The sequence below is a fragment of the Tenrec ecaudatus genome, chromosome 3 (genome assembly GCF_050624435.1).
Source record: "Tenrec ecaudatus isolate mTenEca1 chromosome 3, mTenEca1.hap1, whole genome shotgun sequence".
In the NCBI taxonomy this organism is placed as follows: Eukaryota; Metazoa; Chordata; class Mammalia; order Afrosoricida; family Tenrecidae; genus Tenrec; species Tenrec ecaudatus.
The window spans coordinates 167657016-167684319 of NC_134532.1; the positions used below are offsets into that span (position 1 = coordinate 167657016).

The 27304-nt window shown below is 46.1% G+C and overlaps 1 pseudogene; it reads left to right on the forward strand.

Moving 5' to 3' along the window:
* The first annotated feature begins 1742 nt into the window (after positions 1-1742).
* LOC142442450 (golgin subfamily A member 7 pseudogene) overlaps positions 1743-27304 on the forward strand; it is a 48067-nt pseudogene continuing 22505 nt past the window's right edge.

The following is a 27304-nucleotide window of genomic DNA, read 5'->3' on the forward strand; positions in this document are numbered from 1 at the left end:
TTTTTCCCTCGGAGACAATATAGGAGGTAAAACTTTAAATCAACTGAAAGAGAAAAAGTCTACAAATCATCACCCTTACAGAATGAAGAAACTAGAACTGCTGTCCATTCGGCTTTCTATGATCCTACCGGGCCTGTGAGAGAAGATGCTACAGGGCAGAGGAGTATTTTCCCAATAACCAGTAAGGGACAAAAGGAGGTAGAACATTATGGACTGAAAGAAATGTATCAGCTAAGTGAAGTATGAGATCCCTACTGTAAACCCCAATTACAATTAACCAACTGGTAATGTCATTTACATCATAAAAATTTGGACAATGACTAAGCAGATCATATGAATCAATTATTATTAATTTGAGGGGTGTGATGTGATTGGGATTGCATTTTTAAAAAGCCCTTGTTTGATAAAATATGTACTGAAAAATTAATTTATGGATAAATAAATATGATCCTGGAATCTGCTTTAAAATATTATTGCAGGGTGGTACTTCAGAATCAGAGCTGGTTGTTTTGAAGTGCCATCGAGTCAAGTCCACTCCCAGCTGCCCTGTGGACACATCAGAGGGAAATGCTGCCTGGTCCTGGGCCACCTTTACAATTGTGATTAAGCCCTGCGTGTAGCCACTGTGCCAATCCATTGTGCTGAGGTCTCCTTTTTGGCTGGCTCTCTACTTTACCAAGCATGGTGTCCTTTTCCAGGGACGGCTCTCTCCTGAGAACATGGCCAAAGTGTGAGACAAAGTCTTGCCATCCTGGTTTCTTTCCTCCAGATGGCCTAGGCTCGTCTCAGCTGTCAGCCACTAGCTCTGGCTATGGGGCTAGTTGCGTGCCTTTGCTACCCCTCCGCGTCCTCCTCGTTTTAAAGTGAGGACCGTAGAGGGTGCCTAAAGGAATCGGAGAGAGCACCTTGTTTCACGCAAATCCATAAGCAAAGCTCAATCGAGGAATCAAAAGACATTGGGCAAATCTGTTGCACAAGATCTCTTTAAAGTGCTGAAGGACAAAGCTGTCACCTTGTAGACTAAGGTGTGTCTGACCCAAGCCCGTGGTATTTTTCAAACACATGTTTATTTATTGACATATAATTCACAAATGATACAATTCACTGATTTAATCATATTAAGAAGGGTTGTGCAATCATCACTCCAATCAATTTTAGAACATTTTCTCCTTTCTTGTACTCACTGTAATTAGATCCCCAGCCCCCCAACCAGCCCCCCATGGCCTCCCATGCCACTCATACCTCCAAGAAACCATTAATCCAGTTACAGTTTCTACAGATTGACCTATCCTGGTTTTCATATGCAGAATAACATACCAAAACTCCCAGGAAAAGCTAACGACAATAACAAAGTAAGGCAGAGAATAACCGCAATGAAAAAGAAAGTAGAAAATGTTAAAAAGAAGAACGCATTGAAAATGGCTCTAAAGGGAGCTCCAATGATATGGTGTTGGACATTAAGCTACCTGCATTTACGACAATCCCCTCAGCTAGGCATTGCTCATCACCTCCTCACGCACGGGAAAGCAGGACACGCGCCAGGAAGCCTGGGGGAGAGCTGGTGCATCTGCCTGTGGGGCTGGCAAGGAAGATCGAGAGGACCACGGACGGCCAGTAGCACACACTGACACACCTCTCTTGGAGGTGCCTTAGAATGTGCCTTAGAAGTGAGGCTGGCGAGACTCTGTCCCCCACTTTGGAGAGGTTAGCGGGCGAGGTCAGATCCTCTGCAAAAGGGCATCATGGCTAGTGATGGAAAGAAGACCCTCGATGAGATGGATCGGCATACTGCTGCAGTCATGGGCTCAGACACAATGCCGATCGTGAGGGTGCGGCAGAACCAGGCAGCGCCCGCTCGTGCTGCTGCAGAAAGGGTACGTCGTGCAGGCCTGCTGAGCCGGAATGGATTCGATGGCACTGAACGGCATCGACCAAGCAAAGATGAGGGTGAGAAAATGTCAGGGTTGCCATGTCGGACTTCGACGGCACCTGGCCACAACATTGTGGTACCAACCACCCCTCCCCACGACACTTCTGCTGGGCTCACAGCTCCATGGCGCTGGCCACGCAGGAGTCACAGATAGTACGCAGGATTACCAGGGTGAGCTAGAGAAGTTAACTGGTTCTCACAAGCCACGATCAGAAAGCATTAAGGAGACAGCCCTTTTGTCTGCAGAGCCTCTTCTCAGCCAGGAGAGCCAGGCTGTCTCCCTGGTCCTTGGCCTCTCAGCCACACAGACACTGGCCCCTGCCCTGCTTTGGCAAGTGTGGCGAAGCTCTTTTAGCACTGGCAGTGCCCAAAGGGCACCACCCATCCAAACCATGCTCCTGCCCGAAGACACTTGGCTTTACTCAGAGGCAGGAAGCCCAGCATGCTCTGTCTCGTGTTCTCCGCGCTGTTTCTTGCTTAATCTTATGGTCTCGGCGCTGCTGCCTCTGCTGCGTCAACGATTTCCAGCAGAGATCTGGTACATGTTCTGCCGGCGGCTCTTCTTTCTTCATGGTCCTGGGGAGTCTCCGTTCCTGCTTCTGCGATGGCTCCCTCTTCCACCTGGTGGGATGGCAAAACTGACCAATCCCTACGGCAGTCTCCTACACCTTATTTGCATGCTCCCACCTAGCTATTTGGCAGGAGTTACAAAGACTATGGAGAGAAGAGCCATCACAAGCAATTTCAATTCCCCACAGAGGACTAATGTTTAGCCTGACCCAAGCCGTGATGTTTCCAATCATCTCATATTCATGCCAAAGCTGGACAATGAATCAGAAAGACTGCAGAAGAATGAATACAGTTGAGCTATGGTGCCGGCAAAGAATATCAAAAGTCCCACGAAATGCCGGAAGAACAAGCAAATCTATCTTGGAAGAAGTATAGCCAGCAGGCGCCTCAGAAACGACAGTGTTAAGTCGGATCAGAACCTAGCATCCTTAGAGGATCGGGGTGAACTACTAGCAGTGTTTCCCACACACAGCAAACACCAAGAAAATGTTATCTTTTAACACGGACACTCATCATTGTTCACGGTTTTTAAAAATTCTAAGATTTATACTCGACTGTCATTGATACTCTCACACAAAACACTGACTTTGATCACAGTAAGAAAGCTAAGGCTGAAATGGAAATGGCATGCCAGATTCCCTAAAGTTTAATGGATCTGGCATTTAGCTATGACATATCTAAGCTTAAAACGTTTTGAGGAAACATTATGATCTTTCATATTTATGGGCAAAAAAGATACCAAGCTAGATTATCAAGTCATCACCCCATCTGCTCTTCAGTGAATCAATTTATTTGGAAATGCATTTTGTCCTCAGGCAACACATCGCTGATAATAATTCATCTGTGGATCTAAGGTCACAATACCACAAGCAGGCCTCAAGCATGCACATCCAGCACAGACAGCAGTCACTGTTTCTCCCGCTGCAGTCCTGAAGCAGAGCGAGGACAAAGCACGACAGAGGAGGAGGATTTCCGCCGACTCCTGCAGAGAGGGTGCACTTGTTGAGAATCTGTCTGTCTGCTTCAGACACAGCGCCAGTGTGCATCTCGGCAATGGCGGGCTGGGCACAATTTCTGATGGTATTGAGGAGAGAATGAAGGTCAGAAAGGGAAGAAAGGGGGGGCTCTGTCTCTGTTGGAGGCAGTGGGAGACAAGCGAATCCAGGAATGAGGTCAGCATCCACCTCAGGAGAATGCATAATGCATACATGTATACCAGTGTCGGTTACAAAGCAGGGGGACATGACAGAGAAATAAGAAAAACGAGTAACTCCAGGCCATTGAATCAACAGCATGTAAAGCCCCAGGGCAGTGAACGTAAGCAGGACCCCTGACCAAACAGAGGCACTGTCTAGAGGGAATTTTTAAATATTATAAAATGGACCAGGAATGGTTCTGCTTCTTATCATCACCAGACACTGTCAATTGTAAGCAATGTCTGTGATAAAATATGAGTCCGAATCGACTCAATGGCAGTGAGTGAGATAATGAAAGATGCCTGGCCTCCCGACCCCAAATTTTTGTTGATGTATAAGTACTGAATATTTACTGCAATCAACATGTAGTTTTAATAATATATATGTATCCGCATCAAATCAGCACATTTAAAATTTTTTCTTCTCCAATAAGCACTTGTTCCACCAGGCGGGTGATTTGGAGAAGAACCTCTTGGGCCTTTGTGCAAAGCAGGTTCTGTTCCTTTTGAGAGAGCTTGGGCTTGCTCGCAGTCTCTGTCTGGCTGCAGACACACAGCCAGGGTAAACTTGGAGAGCTGCATATTTAAACTGTGGAGTCAAGTAAATCAGGGTAGCCTTATTTGATTTGAAATATGAGGACTCAGTATTTTAGTAAAAGCAGGCTCTGGAATATTAATGAGTTCCTTTCTAAAGTTTGTCTTTTTAAAGTTGAATCTGTGCATAAGTTAGAACAGTTAGATTGGTATATGATTCAGTCAAATGTTTGTCTTTGTATATAGTATATCTATGCATTAAAAAATACATGGAAGAAACCCTTCCAGATACAATTAAAATATCTTTAACAATAACAGCAATAATAATTTTTTGATGTACATTGCAAAATAGCATCTGTTCTTATTATGACCATTGTATATACTTTCCCATTTTTAATATAATATGCTTTATGGAGAATGGTTCATAAATTGTGGTTAGTACATAAGGCAGGGGACTGCTTGGACTTCAATTCTGTCATCCTATGTTATCTACCATAAGGAGCATTGGTAATTCAGTGTGGTGAATGTTGGTCTGCTAACTGAAATATCAGCAGTTCAAACCCACCAGCAGCCCCATAGGAGAAAGACGAGGCTGTCTGGTTTGGTTTGGGTTTGATATGGGACCATGTGAAATTTTTATTTGCAATTAAAATGTAAAACAGTGAAACTGTGCAAAATGCAAGGTGTAATATTCTTATGTAAATTGTATAAAGGAGATATTATATCTAACTGGTATAACATCTTTAAACTGAAATTTATGAATTTTTTTGCTTGTTTTAAAACTAAAGAGTCATAAAAATTGTTATTAGTACATAAGGTAGGGGACTGCTTAACATTCTTGGGGTGAGGACCGTGTAGTATGGCAGGGATCAGATCAAATGCAGGGATGCACATGGTAGACAACTGGGGGAAGGCAGGGAAATGGAAAAAATAGGATGAAAATAAGGAAGAAATGGGTAGTGGGGGCATGGGGCACTAACCCACCCAAGGGGAGGGTATTGGTTATATCTCCACAGGGAAAGAGGGACCAGACTTCAACCCAGTGCCCCAAGGTGTGAATGTGACATTCCAGCGTGGAGTAGGGAACCAGGGGAGAGGTCTGGGGGGCTGGCCCCAGTACCAAATATTAAGTGGATGCCTGCCCCTCCCCCCAGAAGAATTTATTTCAAAGGATGCATTGAATCTGCAGCTCCAGGAGAGGGACATATCAGAATGGAGCACATGGGAGCAGATGAAGGTGGAGTAGGAGAGAGTGGAGCACATCCTGGCCCACCAGGCCCTGAGGACGATGACCCCAATTAGAGCAGCCAGTCCACAGAGAGAACAACATGGTTGGCCCCACTATGAGACATGATGCCCCTCAGTGACCAAGGGCGATACAGGGGACAGCACCGGAGACACAGTGTGGGGATTGCACCTGATCTGATCCCACCACACCAAGGCAAAGCACTGGGGAAGTGCAGCGGAACAGCAAGGGAATGGAGTGGCAAGGTCCCCAGGGAGTGCTGAAAGTGGACTTTGGGGCCAGGGCATGGTGCCCCAACAGTCTGGACTGGAAAACGCTCCTAAAGGCCAACAAACCATCCCTGAATGAACTACAAGCAAAAAAAAAAAATTGTGATGATTACAGATCTTACATGCTTATTACCAAAAACCTTGCTGTTGTATAGAGGAAGGAATGCTAAGAAATTACCTGCTCCAGGATAACGTCCCTCTCTTTGATACCCTTGTGTCCAGAGATTAATCACGTGTTAGTATGAGACAAACAACCCAAGACCTTGATGGTACAGAAATAGTGATGCTGACAGGTGCTGGGTTTTTGATTGTGAAAAACAAGGACTGATAACTCTCTATGTTATTTGGTGATTTCACAAGTTTAAAATCGCGTTTTAAGGGGTAGAAAGTCACAAATCATAAAAAACAAGTGCCTTTTGGTGTAGAGGTTATATGTTGGGCTTCTCATTGCAAGGTCAGCAGTTCGAAACCACCAGCTGCTCCTCAAGAGAAAAACCGGGCTTTCTACTTCTGTACAGTTAATAGTCTTGGAAACACGCAGAAGCAGTTAGTTCTTCTCTGCCCAGAGTCGCTATAAGTCGGGTTCGCTTCATTTTACAAAAGAAACGTGAAACAAGATCCCCATTTTTGATGGCTGGTATTAATGCTACTGAATCACAGTGTGCATGTGAATATTTACACCCAGTCTTTGGACTCGAGTTGAGAGGACACTCCTGCAAGAAGGTAGCGAAGAGCCTATCGAGACCTTTCAGCAGAGATATGGCGTAGCCCGAGATTTAACAACTTTTGCTGCATGAACTGATGTGAAGGAAGGTAAGATATCCCTACAAGTCCTCAATCAGCTGCCTGACTAATAGAAAACAATTTGATAACCACTCAGAAAATCAGAGTGTGCTTTTCTAGGATATTTATGGTTAATTTGACATTTTAGAGTTCTGTGGGCTGTTCACTCAATCAGACATAAATCAATGTGTCTGTGTCTGGCGCTGTGTTTCTTGTTGTGGCTTGGGCTCCAAAGAGATGGGTGTCAGAGTCACTGTCACCCAAGGTAATGACACCCAAACCCAACCCACACAACTTGTAGGACAGGCTAGAACTGGCCCTGTGGGTTCCCGAGACTGCTAACCGTTGATGGGAGGACAAAGCCGTCGTTCTCCTGTGGAGCTGCTGGTGGCTGTGAACTGCTGACCTTGCGGTTAGCACAGCAAACTCATAATCACTACACCATCAGGGCTCTTAGCTGTCCAGCAGAAAGAAGTGGAGGAGCAAGACTGGAGCCATAGACGGGTGAGGCTTAGTGACACTGGTTTAGAAGTCATCTGTTGAGAGGTGGAGATTGAAAACGGGACTGGATGATACTGTCAAGCGTGAGTGTGTTTAGAGACCAGGAGCAGGACTTGATTGTGTATGATTCTGCCTTATTCCTACATCTGCCTTCCTAAACGGTGAGTCCCTATCTCTTTACCCAGGACTTTGCCTTGCTTTGAACCCGTTTGTCAAGGTCAAAGCTGTGAAATTTGATCAGTATGCAGGGAGGATACCTGGCATGGGGAATGTGACAGGTTGAAGCTCAGGAACGGGAGACTCGGCAGAGGTGGTGTGAGCCCTTCCAGGAGGCTGATGGGAAAGGACTGCTTCTGCAGGGATGTAGAAGGAGGCATATCTTCAAAGTCTGCTGCCATTGTTTCCCACCCTGCCAATCAAGAGATGTGGTTGCTATGCAACACACAATACCCTTGTTTTCGAAGAGGGAGATTAAGTTTCTAAGAGGGTGTGGCCTCACAAGTCTTCCCATTAGGGTTGTCCTCCTGGTACAACCAAATTTTAAACTTTGGATCCATTCCAGTCTCACTTGAGTTGGCCGTGACCAAACAGGGCAGAACCATTTCGAAGCCCTGCTTTCCTCTGAGGCCAACCCTGCCAGTGACCACAAGCAAATCTGGGGGCTCGTTTCTTCATCCGTACAATGGGGCTGTCACAGTAAATTCCAAGTATGAGTTTTGTGAGGATTACAGGAGATAATCCTACATGCATATGTGTTTGGTATCACATGTGCCCAAGAGAAGGGACACAACAAATTTAGCTACTGCGATGGTGACAGCGATTAGTCCCTCACCGAACTTACGACACTGCTGCCATCTGACGAAGATCTCATAAATACTGACCACGATGTTCCACACGGTTTACCACCTATTTACCTGTCTCAATGGATGGGCGCTTGTTGAAATGAGTATTTTGTCGTTCGCGATAGTGAAATTAAGCAGGGCTGGTGGCGCGGTGGTTAAGTGTTCAGCTACCAACCCCAAAGTTGGCATTTTGGACCCATCAACTGCTCTGTGGGAGAAATGTGTCCACCTGCTTCCTTCACACTTTACAGCCTTAGAAACTCTGTCGGGAAGCTCGGTGCTGTCCTGCAGGCTGTCCTGGATCCGATTGGACTTGACAGCAATGGGGACAGAGGACTTTCTCTGACAATACACATATGCTACATGCCACCGCGCCGGTTCTGACCCATAGCGACCCTATGCACAACAGAATGAAGCACTGCACACCGCTGCCCCGTCCTGACCCTGCTTCCTATGGTTGGGTCCAGGGCTGCAGCCATGGAATCAACCCATCTTGTGGAGGGCCTTCCTTCTCAGGATGCCCCACTCCCTTAACAAGCATGATGTCCTTCTCCAGGGACTGGTCTCTCCTGACATATGAAATTCTCATTATGCCAAATAACTGGATTGAGAAACGACTGTGCTGCAAGAAAACCGACCTCTTGTATTTTCTACCGATTGATAATACGTACCAAACTGCGTTGTCGCTGACCCGCTTCTATGTCAACGGCTGTGATTATTGATGAACAGCAACACAACACAACACAACCCCTATGTTTCCTAAATGCTCCTGAAAACGAAGGACAATACTGAAGTAGAACTAACCCTTGTACCTTGAAAGCTCTCATAGTGCATGGGGTGAGCAGTATGTGAGTCTATTTCTTCCTATACATTTGGAACACCTTGAAGTCAAAAGGAAAAAAAAGTGTTATATTTATCATTGTACCTACAGAAACCAAGCCAGAACTTAGCATGTGTAAGTGTTCCTCAGTGAATACACGCACAAACAAGGGAACGCAGAAGCATCTAGAATCGGGAAAGAGATTTTGCACAAAAAGGGTCAGCTGATGACCCCTGAGGTTCCTTCTGGTTTGGTTGATGATAAACCTACAGTTGACGTACCTTACTATCATGACACGACATCTGTCCCCACCATCATTAAAGGAGAAAGCCTGTCAGTTGTGTAGAAATGTGTTATAGAGGGTTGGTTAACACAAACCCACTGCCATTGAGTTGACTGTGACTCACAGAGCCCTCTAAGAAGGAGAGTGACCGCCCCTTCGGGTTGCTGAGACTGAATCTCTATGGGAGCGCACAGCCTCTCTTTGTCCCTTGGAGTGGCTGGATGGATTGAACCACTGACTTTAGGATTAGCAACCCAACTCTTAACTGCAAGACCACCGGCACTCCAGATGTGCATTCACAGAGGAGCACAGACCCGAGGGCTCGTAGGCTGCAAATCCCCAGGAGAAGATCCCTGGGTCTTTCTCCTCTGGCCTCTTGTTTAACTGCCACGTGCTTAATGGTTTTATGACCTGGGCTCTTTTGTGGGTCACTAGGAGTTCAACATTCATAAAGTAATGCTGTCACCTCAAACAATCGGGAATCGAAATCACATCTGACCCTGCTGGGTATATGTCCTTAAGAAGTAAGAGCCAGAACACGCACAAACATATGCGCACACGCGTTCAGTGCAGCACTGTTTACGATAACAAGAAATGGAAACCGCCTAGACGCCTGTCAGCAGAAGCCATAGAAACGCTGGAACACGCACGACAGGATACTACACATCGCTATAAAACCACTAAGCATCTCGGGGCATGGGAGGAGTTGGAAAGCATTATACTACATGAAATTAGCCAACCACAAAAGGACAAATACTATATAAGACCGCTGTTATTGGGAGAAAAAAACAAACAAGGTAAAGACTTTCATAACAAAGGGAACAGACTTTGCAGTTTGCCAAGAGAGTTGGATGCAAGAAAAGAGCAGGAAGATAAAGCAATGAGTCAGACTGCTGATGGTATTAACTGGGGAATGGAGCCGGGGTGGTGTAGTGGTTCTGGATTGGGCTGCAATCCACGTGGTCCCCAGTTTGAAACCACCAGCAGCTCCACAGGAGAAAGACTGGGCTCTCTCCTTCTGTCTCCAGGGGGTCGCTGAGTCAGCAGTGAGTCGATGGCAGTGCGTTTGGCTTTTTTGGTTTTGCCTGTGAATTACTATCTTCCATTTAAACCAAACCAAACTCACTGCCATCGACTCATTGCTGACTGATAGTGACCGTGTAGCACAGAGTAGAACTGCCCCTGCAGGTTTCTGAGCCTGTAACTCGTTGGAGGAGTAAGAAACCTCATCATTCTCCCAAGGAGTGGCTGGTGGTTTGGGAATGCTAACTGAAAGTTCTTGCCAAAAGCCCATGCATGTCAGAAACACTTCTATGTTGCCAGGGCTACAGTCCACAAAAGGGAGAGGAGACATTTAGGAGGGGTGAAGGGGCTTTTACGAGGGGTTTAAGCACTTGGACACAATAAAAAACTAAAGCCCATGACACTGTAGAGGGGTCAGTGGGGGAAAGGAAGTGGCTGTTAACAAACCCAGGAACAAGAGAACAACAAGTGATCCAAAATCAGTGGCAAGGAGGGTGTAAGAGGCCTGGTAGGGCTTGATCAAGGGCAATGTAACCGAGAAGAATTACAGAAACCCAAATAAAGTCTGAGCATGATAGTGGGACAAGAGGAAAGTAAAAGGAAATATAGGTAAGATCTAGGAGGCAAGAGTATTTATAAAGGTCCAAATACAGGCATGTACTAAGGAACCAGTGGAGAGGTCTGAGGGACCGACCCCAATCCCAACTACGTGGACACCTGCCCCTCCCTCAAGACGAATGCATTTCAGAGGGCAGCACTGAATCTGCAGCTCCAATAGAGGGACATGTCTGATCAGAGCACATGGGAGCAAATGAAGGGGAGGAAGAGAGAGTGGAGCACAGCCTGGCCCACCAATCCTTGATGAGGATATTCCCGCTCAGAGCAGCCAATCCACAGAGAAGACCATGTGGTCACCCCACTATGAGACACAACATCCCTCACTGACCCATAACCCTACAGGGGACAACACTAGAGACACAGTATGGGAATTTCGCCCGATCTGATCCCACCACACCGAGGCAAAATACTAAGGGCGTGCAACAGAACAGTAAGGGGAACACAAGCAACGAAGTCCCCAGGAAATACCAAAAATAGACTTTGGGGTCAGGGCTTGACACCCCAACAGGCTCAACTGGAAAACACTCCTAAAGGCCAACAAACGGTCCTTGAACTAACTACAAGCTTTTCTTTCTAGATGTTGTGTTTTGTTTTGTTTTTGTCATTGGCTTGTTGGTGTTGTTGCTGTTTTGCTTTATTTTGTTGCTTGGTTTTGCTCTGTCTTGTTTTTGTGCATGTTATTATCTCCACAGGGCTGTCTAACTAAGGCTGAATGAACAATCTGGAGGAGAAAACAATGGGACCAACAGTTCCAGCGGGACATGGGAAAGGAGGAAGTGGGGAGAAAGATAGTGGTGTTAACAAACTCAGGGACAAGGGAACAAGTGATCCAAAATCGGTGGTGAGGAGGGCATAGGAGGCCTGGTAGGGCGTGACTAAGGGTAATGTAACCGAGAGGAATTACTGAAATCCCAATGAAGGCTGAGCATGATAGTGGGACAACAGGAAAGTAAAAGGAAATAGAGGAAAGAGCTAGGAGGTAAAGGGCATTTTTAGATGTCTAAATAAAGGCATGTACATATATAAATATACTTATATATGAGGATAGGGAAACAGATCTAAGTGCATATATGTATAGATTTAGTATTAAGGTAGCAGATGGGCATTGGGCCTCCACTCAGGTACTCCCTCAATACAAGAATACCTTGTTCTATTAAACGGGCATTCCATGATGCTCACCTTCCTGACACAATCACTGAAGACGAAGCGGGTGCATAAGCAAATGTGGTGAAGAAGCTGATGGAGCCTGGCTTTCAAAAGATATAGCATCTTCAGTCTTAAAGACTTGACGGTAAACAAGCAGCCATCTAGCTCAGAAGCAACAAAGCCCACATGGAAGAAGCACACCAGTCTGTGTGATTATGAGGTGCTGAAGGGATCAATTATCAGGCATCAAATAACAAAAACTCAAATCATTGTGAATGAGGGGCAGTGCAGAGGGGGAATCCAAAGCCCATCTGTAGGCACCTGGACCTCCCCTTACAGAAGGGTTGTGGGGAGGAGATGAGCCAGTCAGAGTGCAGTGTAGCAACGATGAAACATACAACTTTCCTCTAGTTCTTAAATGCTTCCTCCCCCGCATTTTCCTGATTCCAATTCTACCTTACAAATCTGGCTAGACCAGAGGATGAGTACACTGGTACAGATAGGAACTGGAAACACAGGGAACCCAGGACAGATGAACCCTTCAGGACCAGTGGTGTGAGTGGCGATGCTGCGAGGGTGGAGGGAAGGTGGGACAGAAAGGGGTAACCGATTACAAGGATCTACATATAAACCTTTCCCTGGGGGGAAGACCACAGAAAAGTGGGTGAAGGGGGACATCGGACAGTGTAAGACATGATAAAATAATAATTTATAAATTATAAAGGGTTTGTGAAGGAGGGGCGGAATGGGAGGGGAAAATGAGCTGATACCAAGGGCTCAAGTAGAAAGCAAATATTTTGAGAATGATGAGGGCAGCAGATGTACAAATGTGCTCGACACAATGGATGGGTGTATGGATTGTGTTAGAGTTTACAAGGCCCCAATAAAAAGATTTTTAAAAGAAAATGAAAGCCCCCACCTCATTTACAATTCGATGGTTGCTTTTAGGCATCAGCCACTTTACAAATAAAACATTCAGTCCCTTAAGAGAAGCAAAGCTTGAAGACACAATATGAGAGAGATTCTTTTGTTACATGGCTAATGCAGGATGGTGCTTTCACGTTGTCACCGCGTCCGATTCCCACTCAGGAGAAGCCCATCCACCATCGTGACTCCCAGCGACCTGACAGGACCGAGAACCTTGTTCAGAGGCGTGTCTGGGGGTGCACCCCGCAGCCCTCTCGGCTGACAGCCGGACCCTTCCCCACTGCGAGAGACGGCTCCCGAGGCTGGACAAACGCGAACTCCAGTCTGCGAATGGCCAGTCCTTTAAAGAGTTCTATGAGTGGAAAAAGAGCCCATTCCAATGTATTTTACATTGCTTTTTCCAGTGACAGTCATCGCCTTCTGCCGGTGCTGCTGCTTCTTTTTTCACGGTGGTGAAGATACAGGTCCACAACGATTCGAGTGTCTTAAACGGTCACCGCAGAGTTCCACAAGTAGCACCAGAAGCGCCCCGGATTGCGTTCCCCCATCACTTACTGTGACCTTAAAAATGAAAATGCCTGCCCCAAAGGAAGGCAGTAACGCCCACGCTGATTATGCAGAGGGGCTATCCTTTGCTAGATAAACTTTGTCCCATTTATTTATTTTTCCCCTATTTAAAAATAGCTCCTTTAAAAAAATATGTCCCTTTCCTCTCTACTAAGATGAAATTAAAACATCAGCGTTACCCTTCCTTGAGTCAGAGAGTTGGAGTTGTGTCACGAAATTTGATAAACTCCGTGTACAGACTGAGAGAAAACACTTCTATAGCCCCTTACGACATCGGGCCGGCATAGCTGATGCCCACCCACCTTCCACACGGCCCAGAGGAGCCGCCGCACTTGTCAGTTAAAGCAATTATTTAAGAGCGTTGTAGAAGGAACACAAGGAGTGGCAAACACCTAACACTGACTGGCAAGGCGACACAGATTAGCTGATCTTTTTGATTCCGAAAATGGGTCACTGGCTCATCCGGAGTAACCAGAGTTCTAAAGCCTGCGCATCCCCAGTCTACAAGGCAGGGTGCGGAACAGAGGCACACAGCAGGGAGGAAGGAAACAATTAGCCCTGCTAGTCCTAACTATATTCCTCTCAGTAATGTGCCAGGTGTGAAATCATTTTGTTTCTGACACAAACAGGAGGCCCTGAAATAGTCCTCTCCTGCTTCTCACGCTCACCCCTCTTCAAATTACTAACTCTCAGTCTGTAAACTCAGCAGGGGCTGGGAAGCTGATGGCCCCGGCTGGGTGCGTGGCTGTACTTCCTTAAGTCAGCCATTGGAGGCTACCTCTCTCCAGGAGGATATGCACTAGGTGAAGTTGGAGTGTAAGAACCCTTCAATTTCAAATGCACTTTCATTTTCTTTTATTTTTTATTTTTTATTTATTTTTATTTTTTAAAACATTTTATTAGGGGCTCATACAACTCTTATCACAATCCATGCATATACATACATCAATTGTATAAAGCATATCTGTACATTCTTTGCCCTAATCATTTTTTTTACATTTTATTAGGGGCTCGTTTTCTTTTATTAAAAGTACCAGTTTTATATTTCTTTCTAAAACAGCTTTGCACACATGTCCCAGTAAGATAAGAACCGCCTCCACGTGATTAAGGAAAAACTGAGGCCTGAAGTAACGATGATTTGTCCTTGGCTTGATGTTTTGGATTTAGAAAATGGGGTTATTTTTCTATTTTTCAACAGAGTAGGTCCAGAGCTAGACAGAGGTACGTTCATGTTTTAGTTTTAAAAGAATTTGGTTGTGAGGTAACGGGATTATGATCTAGGCTCACTCACCTCTAACACGGTCTGAACAACACCCAGTGCATTATGAAAAAAGAACAAAAAGGTTCATGTCAAGTCCATTTCGACTCAGGGAAACCTCATTCATTTCAGAGGGAGCTGACTTTCACGCAGCTATCGGAAGTGGACAGCAAAGGCTTTATTCTAAGGTGCCTCGGGGAGGATTTGAACCTCCAGCGTTTCAAGTAGCAGCTAAGCACTTAACGGACTGTGGCACTCAATAGAGACCCCATCAATGCATGATAGAGACAGGGGAAAAGGAGCAGTTTCCGATCTTTCCAGCCTCCGCTCTGTAAGTAAATGAGGAGCCCTGGCAGTGCAGTTCAAACCCACCAGCTGCTCTGAAGGGGAAAAGGCACGGCATTCTACTCCCCTAAAGGGTTACAGGCTTGGAAACGCACAGGGCCAGTTCTACGCTGCCTTAAAGGGTCACTAGACGCCAGCAAGGATTCGATGGCAATGAGCGTGATGAGTGAGTGCTGGACTGCTAACCTCAAAGTTGGTAGTTCAAACCAACACGCTTCTTCGAGGGTGAAAGATGAGGCTGTTTGCTTCCGTAAAGACTTACAGCCTCAGAAACTCTATGTGGGGTTGCTAAGAGTTGGACTCCACTGATGGTAGTGGATTTGGCTGATGTGTCTGCATCAGAATTACTATATATCCTATGCCACTGATGGTGTACGACGCTTTGTGGATATTTTCATAGCACGTACAGCTTCTTTCCTATGTTTTATTTTTGTATATTTTGTTTCTTCCATTAAATTTTCTCTCTATGTAGCCTCCAAATGACTTGTAATAATAAATTTCTTTTAAAAAAAATGGCTTTCCGAAAAAAAATGGGTTTCAAACTTATTGACTATAACACACAGGTAAGAAATAACTTATTCATTGTGAGTCAGTATGGACACACTTAAAAGTACACTCCTATTACATGTGTGTAGGTGTACATAAATATCATATAGAAAAAATTCTATTTTCTGAAATTTATTTGATAGTTGGACTACCCGAAAGTCATGCACCCTCCACTGATTCGTTACCTTCCGAGAAGTACTGAAAACCTAAGCCCTTTTCCAGACTCCCCTGCAGCTGCGCATGGCCGTGATCCATTTCTGGTCAATGATGTGTAAGCAGAAATTACTGCGTGGGGCTTCGAGAGACGTGTTTTAAAGAGACCACATTATGAGGGAGTACCGAAAAAAGCGGTTTTGTTTGTTTTTGCCCCAAAGCTATGTATTAATTTTTAACAAAACAACCTTAATCACCTTCAAAGTACTCTCCATTACACTCAATACAATCGTCAAATCTGTGATTCCATTCTTGGAAACAGTTTTCAAACTCATCTGTTTAGATGGCTGACAGCACCTCCCTAGTTTTTTTTCTTCACTTCCCTTATATCATCAAATCACTGTCCATTCATGTCCCTCTTCATTTGTAGAAACAAAAAGAAGTCACAGAAGTAAGTAAGGTGCATAGGGCAAGAGAGGCATGCTGTTTTTGCCCAAAACTGGCACACTGAGATGGCTGCATGAGTAGGTAGGTACGTTGTCGTGGTGGCAAAACCAGTCTTCTGTCTGCCACAAATCAGGCTTTTTTTGTCACACACTGTTACACAATCTTTTCAGAACCTCTAAATAGAAAGCTTGATTAGCAGTCTGACCTGATGGGACAAACTCCAAATGCACTACAAGTCAACATTTTCATCCCTCAACTCAAAATGAGGCTTGTTTCATCAATGGACATTTCACCTTTTTGAAACAAGAAATCAGCTCATACACTTCAGTTTTCCCCCATAACACTGTCCTTGTAAATGTGTTCAACATCACATCAGTTTCTGCGGCATTTTTCCCAAGCAGGAAATAAAAGTTCATAGCCGCACGCTATTCTCTTAAATTGGCTATCAAAAAAATAGGAGGTTTGAGCAAAACTGCTTTTACAAGGAAATTCACTGTGACCAGAGAGAACATTCCCAGGTGACGCCACTGTGTGTACTAACCCAGAGCGAGTGGCTCGATGCTCTCCCAGAGGGGAAGAATGCATCCTCAAAAGCTCCAACCAGTGGTACCCCTCAAATGCTGGTATGCCTGTTCAGCCCTTTACCTTTTTCTCCTTCTTCCTGTTTGAAATATGGCTGTGATAGGATGTTGTGAGCGTAGAAAGCAGTGAGGGGGCAATTGGTGAGCATGAGAACCTGGGTGACGTGAAGAACAGAAAGAGCCCAAGTGCAGTGACATCCTTGAGACATTAGATCAGTCATGGCCCAGCTTATTATGGGACACAAATAAACTACTTGTTTGTGTCATGGTTAGGGTTTTGGTTAAGGGGTGCTTGAGTGGACTGAATGGTTAAGGGCTCAGCTACGAACCAAGAGGCTGGCAGTGAGAACCCGGCCAGAAGTGCGTCAGAAGATAGCCTTGCCGATCCTTCCTAAATGTCAGTGCCATGAAACCCTGTACAGCAGGTCTACAGAGCACACATGGGAGCTACACCAATTCCAACCGATGCTCAATGGCACCTAATAACAAAAACAACACACTTTTGGTAACTGAACATATTCTAAGTGGATACGTGTGCATTTTCAAATGAAGTATATAGACACACACATCCTTCATAGGAGGTTTAAAAACAAAAGTGAGGGTGACTGCCTTTTCTGAAATTTACTTTGGAGGGTCTCAAATGCTTTTATCCATGTGATGAAGGCTTTGTAGATCTCCTTTCCAGCATGGAAAAGGGCATTGGAAAATGATACATGCGACTCTCCTATTGTTCAAAACAATAAAAATCAGCACATTTTGTTCAACTCTCTTAGCTCCTTTTGTCATCTTAGCTATCTAGTGCGGCTATAATAGAAATATCCAAGTAGATGTCCTAATAAACAGAAATGCACTCTCTCCCAGTTGAGGAAGTCAGAAATCCGAATTATTCAGTGTGTCAGCGATAGGAGAAGGCTTTCTCTCTCCTCTCTTGGGGAAGGGTCCTGTCTCCTTTCAGCATCTGGGAGCCCAGTATCCCTTGGAGATCTCCAGGTGTTTGGGCATCAATCATCTCTGGGTCTAGGAGGTTGTCAGCACAGGGACCCCAAGCTTCCAAAAATGAGCGTAACTACTGGCTCGGAGGTAGTCAGGTTCCCTCTCCTCTCTGCTTGCTTTGCTTTCCTTTATCTCTTGTAAGATAAAAGCTGTGACACAGCAAGGGTGTGACCTACAGGTGGGATTTGCAGAAGGGTAGGTCTTGAGTTGGAAGATAGTGATGCAACCTCACAGGTACTGGAAGGATACTAGCTGTGACTCATGACCCACCCCACACTGATCCTACCTGACCAACATAAGGAAAGTAGGATTTACAACACTTCACAAATAGACTGATTAAATCACATCACAAAATTGAGGACAATCACACACAATACTGGAATCATGGCCTAACCAAATGGATAAATATTTTGGGACAATAAAAATCAATCCATGACACCCTCGGGAATGGAATTTAAAAGAAAATTTGAACAATGTGGGGAAAATGTTCCATGGCTTCTAATGAAACCATTTTCTCGTCCCCCAAAATGTCTGGTGGAAAAGAACTGAATTTTTTTCCAATTAAATATCTGAATAGCTCTCTGCAAACTAGGGAAAAGATTTGCTGCTGACTATATCACATCATATTTATTTTGAATTTGTCGGTTAAACTGGTGCACACATGGGTGTTAATTGACTTCTATTTTAGCACTTTGAAAAGATCAACAACCAAAGATAGCTAATGTTTTTATTCACCAACACATAGTAGAAGAGGAAACAATAAGACAATTTTGTCAAATAAAAAAGACAGAAATTTAAAACAACACGGGCACATCTCAGAGATATTGTGGGTTCAATTCCAGACCACCAAAGTAAAGCAAACACTGCAATACAGTGATCTATGGTTAACTAGTGTACAGAAAAGTTATGTTCACACTGTACCACAGCCTACTGTGGAATCATGATGCTGTAGTGGTTACGGGGTGCTAACCAACAAGTCATCTGTTTACACCACCAGCCTCTCCTTGGGAGAAAGATGAAGCTTTCTACTTCCATAAAGAGTTATGGTCTCAGAAATTCACAGAGGCAACTCTACCCTGCCTATATGGCCGCTAGGAGTCAGACATGACTTGGTGGCAATGAGTTTGGGATCTTCGTGTTTTTGTAGTCTATTAAGTGTGGAATGGCATTAGGAGAACGTTGACTCGTTGTGAAGATTACCAAAATGTGACCCAGAGACACAAAGGGAGCACATGCGAATAGGCTTCATGCATGGTTGCCACAAAGCTCCGCTTGGTCGCGATGCAGCAGCCGCAGCACACGACATAGGGACATGCATCACAGCAAGGGAGGCCTGTGCTTGAAACACGCTTTTGAATCGCACAGCAAGTCGGTTCGTTGAATCACGCTATGACCGGAAATTCCACATTAAAATCACACTGACCTCCATAGGATGGTGTGACGTTATAAGCGGCCTCTTTAGCAGACAGACAGACAGACAGCCTTACTTAAGTCCAGCCCACGTGGTTTTAATTGAGACAGGGCCCCTCCCCAGAGACGACAGAGCGAGACAGCCTTCTCCTACAGCCAACACCCTGATTAATTCAGACTTCTAATCTCCTAAACCAGGAGAGCATACATTTCTGTTTAGTAAAGAGATCGACTAGGGTATTTCTATTATAGAAGTGCTAGATAACGAAGATGACAAAAGAGACGGTGAAAATATGCTCTCTGTACTCCGGGGTACGGAGTCACCCACTGATTTCAGTATCCACTAGCAGAATTTAGTCATTCCACGGATTACTGTGGCATCTGTCCAGTGGTGATTTTGTGACTTCCCTCCTTCCCACATTTCTTTATTTTTTAATCATTTTATTGGGGGTGCATACAACTTTTATCACCGTATCCATCCATTGTGTCAAGCTGTCCCTGTGGGTTTCTGAGACTAAATCTTTACAAGAGTAGACAGCCTTGTCTTTTCCCCACCAGGCGGCTGATAGATTTGAACTGATGACCTTGTAGTTCACAGCCCAATCCTTTATCCACCACACCACCAGGGCGCCTCTCCCACACATGGAGAAAGTCACCCACTTGCATCTCTGTTATTGCAGCACAAGCAAGGTAAGACAGGTGGGGAAAGAAGACGGGAGAGATGGTGGGGAGGAGGGTGGAGAGGGTGACAGGCAGGCCACAAAGCTAATGTGTCTGTGCTGACCAACTGTAACTCCTCTGGATTGATGAGCCCCTCTTATTCGAGTACGACATCTAATACAAATATTCCAGAAAGAACTCATTTCCCTCGGAAAATATCAAACACAAGTCGTTTCCAAGCAACCAGACTCCCAGCATCCTTCAAGGCAACACAGTCTGGGGGTCGATTTATACAGTAGTCCTGTGAGTGGTCTCTCTTGCTCCATAAAGAAACAGCAACAACAAAGCACGACTGCCTCCGAGTCGACTCTGACACATAGCAACCCCAAGGCAGAATCGAGAAGCTATAAAAGCACACTGCCCTATCTCTCTCTGGTGGAATGGCGATGGGTTTGAACTGCTGACCTTGTGGTTGTCAGTCCAACACATGATCCACGACACCACCAAGCCTCCTCTGGAAACCAGAGCAGAGACGAAACGGAGTAACAGTCGCTGAGACTGACTAGGTGCCAGGCACCAGAATGCATTCTAAACCAACCCTGTAAGGCAGCCACTTCCCTGGCCCCAGTTATAAACCAAACTACACAGGCTGCCATCGAGTGACTCCAATCTTGGCGACTTCACGAGTGTGTCAGAGGAAGACGGAGTTTTCTCCACAGGGGTTTGGATGGCTGGTATTGTGGGAAGCAGACCATCGGGCCTTTCTTCTGAAGTGCCTCGGCGTGGTGGATTGCCACCAACTGCTGAACCAGGGACACTGCCTTCATCACATAGAGGGGATAAGGAGGGGCCGGGGGAGCAGGTGAGGCGGCCCTTAAAGGTGAACATTCGGTTCAAGGTCAGACAGTAAGCCCTGAGAAGGACATGGTGCTTGGTAAAGTGGAGGGGCAGCGAAAAAGAGGGCGCCCTTCAACATGATGGGATGACTGAGTGGCTGCAACGATGGGCCGAAACATAAAACACCCGGGAGGCTGGTGGCGACCGAGGGGCATTTCCATCTGCTGCACATAGAGTCGCTGTAAGTCGGATCTGACTTGGCTGCACCGAACCGCAGCGAGGAGCCAATCCAGGACTCCTGGCATAGCACGCGCAGCACCTCTCTCAGTGCATGGACTTGCTGGGCGAATTTCACCAATTGCCTTTGGTGCCATCCCTGATGGGGTGGCGGTTTACTCGTTGGGCTGCTAACCACTTCGAAACCACGAGGCCCTCTGTGTTAGTCCAGGTTGACTAGAGAAACAAATCGAGAGAGGCCTATATGTGTATAAGAAAGAGTTTTCTATAAAAGAGCAATTGTATATTGAGAAAACATCCCAGCCCAGTCCAGATCAAGTCCATAGGGTCGGTATTAGCTCCTATGTCTGATACCCATCTATAAAGTCCTCTTCAGACTCACGCAACACATGCAATGATGCCAAATGCAGAAAGATCACAGACCAGTGGGTGGAAAGTCTCATGGATCCAGTGGCAGTGGAAACATCTCAACGCTGGCAGGGGTCTCTTGTTAGCAGGAATGTTTCTCAGGGAGTAAGCATGTGTCCCACCTCCAGCAAGCTATTTATCTCCTTTGCGCAATGGTTCTCAACCCGTGGGCCACGACCCCTTTGGGGATTGAGTGACCCTTTCACAGAGATTGCCTGATTCATCACAGTAGCAAAATTATAGTTATGAAGTAGCAGCGAAAATAATTTTATGGTTGTGGGGTCACTACAACATGAGGAACTGTATTAAAGGGTCGCAGGATTAGGAAGGTTGAGAACCACTGCCTTAGCACCTCCAAATGCGACCTGATTGACAGGCTAAATCCCACCCCTTCACTCTTAATAGTCTCAAAATGACAATGGATTCTGTAACTGGCACACCCTCCTTGGGAGAAAGATGAAGCTTTCTACTCCTGTAAAGAGTTACATTCTCGGCACCCAAAGGGGAAGTTCTACGCTGTCCTTTAGGGTCGCTATGAGTCAAGACAGACTCAATGTCAGTGAGTGAGCGATCCAAGATATTTGCCTCTGCTGGTCTGAGTCACACAGCCTTAACACGAAAAGCAAGGGCTGGGCCTTACACACGCCTGTGCTTCCATAGTAACGCGTTTGTAAATGCCTCTGTGCTTCTCCACCAGGGCAACCAGCTCCGCTCAGTGGGGTTCATTAGCTATTCTGAACAGTCTGATGAGATCTGATGTTTAAAGGCCAAAACTATTACAGAGGAACCACGAGGAAAGATGAAAAAGACCGACGACTCCCCCCTCCCCGCCAGCACCCAGATTAAGTCAGCCTGCTGCTTGCTTTAAGGAACTGCGGGACTTACTCTGACTATAAAACAGCTTTCTTAGGGCTGATGAGAAAATGTCCCCACTCAGACCATCTGCAGATTGGAATAAATCCGCTTTGCTGGCCTTGGCACTTGGCGAATGCGCTCTGCAGAGGGACCGTGTCAGACAGGCCATGAAGAGGAGCGCTCTCCTTCTGTCAGGACGAGCCCTTGGAAACACGAGCCGGGCCCAGAACTGAGTGCAGAGCGCGGTTCTGTAATCTGTAGAGTAGGGCCGACTCTTGGGGCAGGAACTTTCATGTCTCCTATTACTGTGATCTTTGGGTTGTTTACAGCATCTACTCCTGGGACTCCCAAGGGCCTTGCTCACTCATGCAGACGCCAGAAAGAACAAAGAGGACTGAGCTGGAAGACGGTGCCCGAGAACAAATGAGATTACAGAGAACTTTATGAAGACAAGACGCTGGCCGGGCAGGTCCCCGGCCTCATCAGGGCCCCAGCAGGGATACGAGGAAAGGTAAAGCCCAGAAAGATGTCTCTCCGCACCTTTACACAGCGGGCTGGCCAGTCTTTCCACAGAAGACCAAGCTGCAATACAATCAAGGTCTATTTATTTATTTTTGTTTATTAAAAAAATTTTTTTACCAGAGAGTTTCCAGAAGGCAGACTTTTTAAAATATAAATGATTATCAATTATTATATAAATGATTATCATTTTATATCATTATTGTTATAAAGGGAGGTAGAACACATTTGCCAGCCAAGATTTTTCACATGTGCACGGATGGCAGGCGAGACCAGGCCCTAGAGAAGGGCATCACGCTTGGTAAAGTAGAGGGTGAGCGGAAAAGAGCGAGACCCTCGCTCTGGAGCTGGGGAGACAAGGTGGCTGCCCCAAGGGGCGCACACAATTGGGAAGTTGGTGCAGCGCCGGATGGGGTTTTGCTCTGTGACACGGATAGTAGGATTCGTCTCAGTGGCACCTAAGCCCCACAACAAATGACACTCATCAGCCGTGACACACTCACCAAGAGCCACAGCTAGATTTTCCATCCTCATTAACAGAAATTCAATACTTAACGAAACCATCCGAAAGTAGGTTTTAATGGAGGCGAGAGCTTTCAAGCAGGAGGGCAGTTTGAAAGGGCATTAAGAGGTCACAAAAAACGTTTACTTCAAGGCAAAGCTCTAAGTGGGGGGGGGCTCTTTTTCACAATCTTGCTGGTCATCTAGCCTAGCACTCTTAAGAAGCCATTAAACTTTACAGGGATGAGTTTGCAAAGCGTCAAGAGAAGAAAGAATACATAGATAGGTATGTAACCAACATCCAACAAACATACCCATTTCACATCACTATCACTACGGGTCTCTCCTCATGGTCTTGCTAATGTACAGACAGAACGAATTTGAAAAGAGAACAAAGACATCAAAGGCTGGCGAGGATGTTCTCTCTCCACCAACGAAGACAGCACGCTCTCTCTCCACTGATGAAGACAGCATGCTCTCTCTCCACTGACGACGACAACACGGATTTGCTAGATTGAAGCGCATCAGCTAATAATAAGATAAACAATATAAAGCTATTGCATAAGGGATAAGTTCTAAGCCCTTGACTCATATGACTTTGTTTATCTCAAGCAACCAGATGCGGTCGGTATTGTTGAGTGCCCTTGAGTTGATCCGAACTCTTCACCAAAACCCCAAACTCAATTCCATCGGGTCCATTCTAACCGAGAGCGGCCCTGCAGGGCAGAGAAGAACTGCCTCTGGGGGTGTCCAGAACTGTACGTTTTTTCCTAACCGTTTTATCGGCACAGAGTCCACACATCATACAACCCACTAAGTCAGTCCATCGGGACGAGCTGTACAATCTGCGCCACAATCCGTTTTAGAACGTTTTCTTCTTCCTTCCACTCATCATTATTAGCTCCAACCGCCCTGCCACGCCCCCAGGGAACCATTAATCCAGTTCCTGTCTTCGCAGATTGACCCTTCCTGCATTTCACACACTGAAAAACGTTAAATACAAACAAATGAACAAAAAGAACAACAAAGCAAAACAGATAAAAACTTCAATCAAAAAGAAAGCAACACATATTAAAAGCTAGGACAAATTTAAATGGATCACCCGGGAGATCAAAGGATAGGGTGCTAAATTTTAACATCACTGCACCTTCAACAGTACTTTCTAAGGGAGTAGAAAGTCTCATCCTTTTCCAGTGTATCGGCTGGTGGTTTCGAACCCTGCCCTTGGAGTTAGCAGCTCAATGCATAACTCACTACCCCACAGCAGCCCCCCACCCTCCCCAATTCACAGTGGCCCCAGAAAACAGTAGAACTGCCCTATGGCATTTCCCAGGTTGTCGTGCTTATGGGAGCACCCCCTAGAGTTTTTCTCCCGTGAAGCGGCTGGTGGGCTTGAACTGTCCATGAGCAGCTGAGTAATCAATCAGGGCACTCCCAAAGGCCATACAGTGTTCAATTACAGATTCAATCTTGGCTTCTCATTAAAAACAAGAAAAGGTGTGCACTTCATTCCTAACGGGGTATACAGTTTAGCCTCGCCGGGCCTCTGATGTTTAGATCCTCCAAATGGAAATAACCAGTACCAATAGGACAGGCCAGACACCACAACCTTCCCTTGTACATAGAAATAATGCAGGCAGGTAGTCTGATTTCATCAGTGTTTATGTCCAATTTGGTTTTCTGGTGGCGCTGACGTGTGGGGGTGAAGTAGCCCCTGGTTTCTCTAGAAATCAGAGAGCTCTCAGCTACAGACCCACCAAGAACCCCAAGCACCCGGTGGGGGGGGCGGCGTGAAGACATGCAGGGGAAGTTCTCGACTCCCTGTCTAGGAAAGAGTCCAAACCTACGCAGAAAATGTGACAATTCATCACCATCCATCTTAAAAACATGTGTTCACTACCGTCTGCCAAGTGAATTAATTCAAATTTATTTCTCTGCCTAATTAACTGAAAAGAAGTTATGCAGAAGAAATGTGACTATTTCCTGTTTTAGAATGCTGGACAGCCCTAGGAAGGAGCTGTTGCACAATGGTTACACATTGGGCTGCTAACGGCAAGATCAGCGGTTCAAACCACCAGCTACTCCCCGGGAGAAAAACGAGGCTTTCTTCTCCCATAAAGAGCTACTGTCTCAGTAACCCACAGGGGTAGTTCTGCTCGGTCCTATAGGGTCACTATGACTCAGCATCGGATCGATAGCAGTGAGTTTTATCTTTGAACACTGCTGCAAGAAGGCAAAGCTATTTATTGCCTCTTTTCTTCCATTTTAGGGGCTTTGGGATCACAAAGGCGTAGATGAGAAATCTGTCCAAGATTCCTACTTGGGCAGAGAATCTCACTATTTGCCTTATGCCAGAAATTCTACTATTCTTTCCAGATTAATGGATCAAAAATATCTGTCATGTTCCAGACCCACATGTGTCTTGTGCAAGTAAAAGTCCCTGAGGAAAAAACAACAACAAACACACAAAACACTTCGTCTTCTTTTAATGCATCCCCAGTCTGGGTTCTCCAGCCCAGGAGCTCCAAATCCTCTGCCTTAGCTTTCCTGAGCTCCTGGTACTCGCCCTGTCCAGGCCTGTACTCTCTAGACTGGGAGTTCACCTCGCCTGCTACCTGTTGCTGGTAGGTGCCATCGAGTCAGTGCCAACCCACAGTGACCCTAAGCACAACAGAGGAAGATACTGCCTGGTCCTGCACCGTCTTCACAATTGTTCCTGTGCCTGAGCACACTGCTGCAGCCACTGTGCCCACCTATCTCCTTGAGGCCCGTCCTCTTCTATAGGGCTGCCCCACTACACGATGTCCTTCTCCAGGGACTGGTTTTCCCGGACGCCATGTCCACAGCATGTCAGATGACGACTTGCCCCCCTCGCCTCTAAGGAGCCCTCCAGCTGTACTTCTCCCTCAACAGATTCGTTGTCTCTTACAGTCCAGACCAGAAAACAAGCAACAACATACCACTGAGTCGATTCCAACGCAGAGCGACCCTATGGGACACAGCAGAATGGACACCTTTCAGCTGGAGGAAAGTCTCTTTCTCTCACAGAACTGCTGCTGAGACTGAGCCACTGACCTGGCAATTAATGGGACAGTGCTTAACTCACTGTGCCACCAAGATGCCAGAACCCACAGAAGGGGTTCCAACAGTGCTTCCGGATTCAACAGGACTCCTCCCAATATCGCATCCACCTGTGCCTCGTCTTCCTCTCTCACATCTCCTTATGCTCTTGAAAGCAAGTGCTTAGTCCAGTCCTCACACTCTGTTCTCGAGAACGCCATTGGGGGCAAGGTTAAAGAGAAAATGGGGATTAATGCAGGGTTTGCCCCAAGGCGTTATGTTTAATTAACTTTTCACAAACAATAAAAGTTTATTGACATATAATTCACACATCATACAACTAATTCAGTAGCTCAATCATATTAAAAAGAGCTGGGCCAACATCACCACAATCCATCTTAAAACATTTTCTTCTTTCTGTACACAATGTTATAAGTCCCGCCCATTCCCACCTTTTCCCCCTCCACCTCCCCAGCTATAACCCCAAGCAAATATTCATTCAGCTATTATCTCTGTAGATTTGCCTAACCTGGGTTTCATATGGAGCCTCGGTGGCACAGTGGGTTATGAGTTGGGTTGCTAACCACAAGGTCAGTGGTTTGAAACCACCAGCCGCTCTGTGGGAGAAAGACGAGGCTTTCTGTTCCCATAAAGAGCTGCAGTCTTGAGACAAAAGAGTAGAGGCAAAAGGAAGACACGCTGGAGAAGAAGCGGAGAGGAAGCAGACGAGGGACCTCCTAAAAGAACAGGTAACAGATTTCCACAGCCGCAGACACCCCAGATGGGATTGTTAAGAGTTGGAATCAGGGAAGATGGCCAACCAGGGGACCCGCATACTCTGAGAGCTCTTTCGAACAAGGCGGATTTGGTGTCCAGGCAGCTGAATGGTAGGAGTCTGGTGAGTGAAATATCCCCCAGGGACAGCACCCCACCCCCACCCCACGCATTGGTCCTGAGCAGGGGGCTCGGTCATCCAGGAGCCAATTCTCGGGACATCTCAGGTCATTAGGCTGCCGACACTAAGCCGAGACTAGCTATAGTCCCACTCCATTCCCAGACCGGGACCTCGTGCCCGGAGTTGCTTGGCTGCTCTGCCAAGACATGTGCAGCAGTGGCGGGACCCCCTACAGCAGCTGCCCACTTGTGGGACCCCACTAGGAGAAAAACTCCTCCTTCCTATGGTATGGTTCGGCTATCCCCACGTGGCAGTGATCTGCCCTTGGGCCCACGTCCCTCCCTC